This window comes from Gossypium hirsutum, chromosome A03 (genome assembly GCF_007990345.1).
Source record: "Gossypium hirsutum isolate 1008001.06 chromosome A03, Gossypium_hirsutum_v2.1, whole genome shotgun sequence".
NCBI classification, from domain to species: Eukaryota; Viridiplantae; Streptophyta; class Magnoliopsida; order Malvales; family Malvaceae; genus Gossypium; species Gossypium hirsutum.
This window is the reverse complement of record NC_053426.1, coordinates 14,578,390-14,584,389: the sequence shown is the minus strand read 5'-3', so window position 1 is coordinate 14,584,389 and position 6,000 is coordinate 14,578,390.

The window sequence follows — 6,000 nt, the reverse complement described above, 5'->3', positions numbered from 1 at the left end:
ACTAGAATTATGATGGAGTAATTAGAGTTTAATTGAAAAAAGTAACCCTACTTTGTTGTAAAACACGGATGAGTTACTTGGGAAAAAGTCGAGTCATCCTAACGTCGTATTCATCCTTGTCGTGACATCGCCTCGTAGTGACGTCAGAAACCTCCTTATCTTGATGTCGTTGCCTGTTGAAGGTGTTGTGATTCTAACATCCTCACGTCGTGATATGGGTAACGGTAAATGCTTGAAAGGGTCCAAAAATACGAGGCACACTCCACAGTTTGTTTAAAATTGGTAAATTAAAGATAAGTTAGATATTTTTTGGGTTGATGATATTGAAGTAATATTATTTTTTTTCATGTTTAATTTTTATTTGATGTAAGGGAATGGTTGTGAATTCTTTGAATGGATTAAAAAAGGATTAACGGCATGAGAATGTTGTAGTTGATGAATTGAGAGGTCAACTTCAAATGATATTAAATGAAAATCGAGAAATTCATATTAAAAACACCGAGTTGAAGAAAATGTTGAAGTTGAACCAGCTCCAAAATTTTTTGAAGGTTGACAAAAAAAAGGGACAAATTAAAAGCATAGAAGCTCATAATGGTAAAGAGTAGGAGAAAAGCATTATTTTATAAGATTGTCTTTCATTGTAATAATATTTTTACTTTAATTTCTTAGATCATTGTCAATTTATGTCATGAAAAATTGTTATAAAAGTAGTTGAAAAAGAAATATATGTTATCAATTTATGTTGTTGTGTATCATTTGACTTGGTGGATTATTATTAGATGTTGTCATCAATTTATGTTGTTATCAAACTGTTATGAATTGTCCTAATTGATTATAGAGTTCCAAAAATAAATGAACTCCAAATGACAACTTTAACCGTTCATAAATGTCAATAAATAATTTAAATGAACTTTCCTTTTTCATTCCCTTGTATATGCAAATATGATAATCAAGTAATAAATGAGAAAGAAGCTTTCTGACTTCAATAAAAAATAGTTCACAAAATAAAATTGGCAAAAACACTTTCTTATTTTGTCACATTTTTCCTAAATTTCTTTCAAACTAGTCAATTGTTTCTATGCACACAAAAAATTGAATCCAACAAAGACATGTGACAAACATAACAAGTTCATATAATTACAATCTCTACATAGTTGCTTTAGGGATTGTATTTATTGGAGTAAGCTTTGAGGCACTACTCAATCTATCATTTAGTTGAGATGATGGTGGATGAACATTAAGTCATTGTAACAGGCTTAGTAGTGGTAAGAAGCAAACTAGTTGCAAGAATCTGAGTGGTTGCATGCTAGTTTAGGGCCTTAATTATTGATGCATGAGGCTTAGTAGTGGCAGGAAACAAATTGGTTGTAGGAGTTTGGGTGGTTGCTTTTTGGTTTAGGGCCTTAGTAGTTGATGCAAAAAGCTTAATAGTGGTAGGATGCCGATTGGTTGTAGGAGTTTGAGTGATTGCTTTCTGGTTTAAGGCCTCAATTGTTGCTACATGAGGCTTAGTGGTGGTAGAAGGCAAATTGGATGTAAGAATTTGAGTGGTTGCTTGTTGGCTGGTTTAGGGTCTTAACAGTGGTAGAAGGCATACTGGTTGCATGCTGAGCTTTGTTTGCCACTTCTTGCCTGGTGTGAGGTTGATTGCTCATTAATTCTTACTTAAAACAACTCAAATATTTCATAATTTAAAGCATGACAAATAGCAAGCTTATCCATTTTAAGTTGTAATATAATAGCGTTTACAATAAAATACTTGCGATAAGTACTCCCAGGATCATTCTTTCATAGAGATTGACAAGGTATTGCGATTTAATCAATTACTTCACTTCTAAGTAACTACTAACTTTCTCAACTTTTGAATTATTAGTGCAACACAACCGACTTAAAGATCATAAGAACTAAGCTACACCACATAATACTTACATTACCTATTCGCTCTCTTTTCCATTTTAGAAAAATGTAATGAATAAAACAATGGTCAATTGGTTAATTAGTTAATAAGATCATTAATATGCATGATTCAATTCAATTGATTGCTACTCATAAGTGAGAATCTCCTCTAAGACTCATCCTAGTTTATATTTTATTATTTAATGAAATATTTGTATTTTATATATTTGAAGACGAATTACTACAGCACTGTAACACCCCTTAACCCTTATCCGTTGTTGGAATAGGGTTACAGAGCATTACCGAACATTACAGATCAATTCATAATTATTTACACATTAACATCATAATATAATTATATAGTCCCTTTATGAACCTTTGAGGTCCAAAACATGTGTTAAAAACAAATCGGGACTTAATCAGAAACTTAGAGAATTTTTCGCGAAATTTCAAAATTTTTCCTAGATGTGGGGCCCGTATGCTTGTGCTTCAGGCCTTGTCCTAACCCGTGTAACTCCCTGACTTACCTCACACAACCAAGCCACACGCCCGTGTGCTAGACCATTTGCTTCACATGGTTGAGACACATGCCCGTGTCTCTGTTCGTGTGGTAATACTTGAGTATTTTGTTTTAAATTTTTTATAAGATGCAGGAGACACACGGCCTAATCACACGTCTATGTGTAAGCTGTGTGTCTCACACGGTCTGGTCACACGCCTATGTGGCAGGCCGTGTGGACTCAAAATGAGCCTTATACATCAAATTTAACCAACCCTGCAAACTTAAACAACAAACAACTCAATAACCAATATTCAACCAATCCAAAACACATTCAAATGCATTTAATACATGTCAAATTAATCATTCTAATTACTTATCCAATATACTCTTAAAAATATTTCACATATAATGTTCAAACATTTCAATTAAACATCATTTAAACCATTCCTAAATTTATGCCAATTTCAACCAAAAACACATCACTTAATTGCTTTAAACATGAAACATATATTCACATATATATTAAACTCATTTCATATTATAACATCATTCACAAACATTTCCCAAAATGACAAATACAACATCTTAGTCACATGTCATTTATCAAAAAGAAATATACTTCACCACTTGAGTTCGGGATCAGCTCTGGATGCTGATTCAATGTTCAAACTTTAACCTAACTTGCACACAGAAACAAACCATATGCTGAGTATAAACCCAGTAGTATTTCTATAATCTGAATACTTATTAACAAGAATTTACAATATTTATATATATAAATACACATAACAAAAGTCATTTAAACAAATAATCAATTTCATAACATATCATTTATAACACTTTCAATTCTCATCTCTTATTATTTAAATTTCATAATTACTATTCAAATAGTTTTTCTCAATAGAATACACGTATCATCTCACTATATCCATACCCATTTTATGAACCTATTGGTTCATACATTTCAATTCCATAACTCAATTCAATATCTCAATCGATTTCATGTTTAAAATCATTCAATATCTTTCATATTGTAAATTTATTTATTTACCCCTATTAATAGGACTCGAACTTTGGTAGATACACAGATCCAACCAAAACACACTAGTATGGCACCCAGTGCCTCATCAAATAATTCGAAGTAATATAGTGACACATAGTGTCTCATTGGCCATGCCGAAGTAAGTTGGTACCCAGCACCTCGTCGAATTTATCCGAAGTAATAATATGACACCCAGTGTCTCATCGACTCGTCGTCAAAGTATCCCTAAACACTTCCAATCTTATGGCATGCCAACTATATCCGACTTAGCCCGATACAGTTAATAGGATTTTCAAATCACTTTTCAACTTCCAATCAATACACATTTCAAATAATCACATATACTCACAATTCAATTCAATTCGATTCAATACCAATACTCACCTCAATTCCACTTACCATATATTAAATAATAAATAAAACAATTAATAATTAGCTTCGAATTATAGAAATACAAACCGTAATTTCTGAATCACTCTTCGTCGACTTTCTCTTTTCCTTTCTTAACCGAGGTCTCCGGCACAACGTTAGTTACGAATATTGAAACAATTAAAATTTATCAATACACACAATTTCACATTGAATATTTAAATTATACTCAACTTTTATCTAAATTCCAATTTAGTCCTTAATTTAAACTAACTCTTTTTCTTACAAAACTAATTTCATATTTCATTCAATTTCCACTTTAATCTAATTTCAACTCCCTAAGTTCACCATAAATCCTAATTTTGAAATTCTTTCAATTTAGTCCCTATTACTTCAAAACCTATAATTTATTTCATAATTTAATCCCTTTTCACTTCTAACTTAAAAATCTATCAATTTAAACCCTAATACTTCATATTATTCAACATAAACAACATTTAAAATTTTACTAATTTTCAAAATTTCAACATATATCAAGTAATATTTTCTTCTAGGACTCCAAAAACTTAAAAATTACAAGAAAAGAAGCTAAATTGACTTACCAAATTGAATTTGATCCCTAAACCCTAATTTTTTTCTTTTTTTTTCTTTCTCCTTTCTCCTTCTCTATTTCGTTCCAATGCTTTATTCTTTTTCTATTCTTTTCTTTATTTATTTGTTTCATTTACTTAATTTTATGTTATATAATATAATAATAATATAATAACATAATATCACTTACTTAAATAATAAGTAAATAATTAATTAATATATGTATTTTATTTTACCACATGTATTTCACTATTACCACACACTTGTCACTTATGGCTTAATTGCTAATTTAGTCCCTTGACTTTTCTCTATTCTATAATTCAGTTTTTACCCTTTATTCAATTTAGTCCTTACACCTAATTAATTTTAATTCAAGCTAATTCACCTAACCAGAATCTAATTAATCACACAACTAACTTCGTAAATATTTTAATAAATATTTATGAATTCGTTTTACAACGATGATGGCCCGAAAATGTATTTTTTTGATACTTGTAAATTTTGGGTCGTTACATTTCTCCTCCTTAATAAATTTTGTCCTCGAAATTTACCTAAAAAGAGGTGGGGTAACTAAGATTTCATAGTTTCTTCTTGTTCCCAAATTGCTTCCTCAATATTATGACTTTGCCATAATACTTTCACTAATGACACTCGTTTATCACGTAATTCTTTCACCTCTCGTGCTAATATCTCAACCGGTTCTTCTTCATATGATAAATTAGGTCGAATTTCAGTATCCTCTGTCGAAATAACATGAGAAGGATCTGATCTGTATCTTCTGAGCATTGAGACATGAAAAACATCATGAATCTTCTGTAATTTCGGAGGCAAAGCTAAACGATAAGCAATTGGCTCAACTCTTTCCACAATTTCATATGGCCCAATAAAACGAGGAATACTCAATATCCCGACTTTTTAAATTTGCATATGATTTTTGTCTGTCGAATGCTGCTTTCAATCTATCTTGAATCTTCTTAACAGTGTCTTCCGTTTCTTGAATTAAATCCGACCCAATCATCTTTCTTTCATTCAATTCCATCCAACACACAGATGTCCGACATCTTCAACCATATAGTGCTTCATATAGAGCCATTTGAATACTTGATTAGAAACTATTATTGTACACAAATTCAGCCAATGGTAAATAACGTTCCTAACTTAATTCAAAATAAATGACACAAGCACGAAGTATATCTTCTAAAATCTGAATAACTCGTTCAGATTGTCCATCAGTCTACGGATGAAAAGTTGTGTTAAAGTTGAGTCGTGTACCAAGGGATTCATGCAACTGCCTCCAAAATCTTGATATGAATCTAGGATCCCGATCAAAAATAGTTGACACAGGAATACCATGCAATCTCACAATATCTCGAGTGTAAACTTCAACAAGTTTCTAAAGCGACTAATCAGTTCTGGCAGCTATTAAATGAACTGACTTTATAAGTCGATCAACAATCACCCAAATGGCATTTTCTTACTTGCCAACAACGGTAACCCCGTTACAAAATCCATCGTAATACAATCTTATTTCCACTCAAGAATGTTAATAGGTTGAAGTAGTCCAGTAGTAACCTGATGCTCTGCCTTAACTCGTTAACAA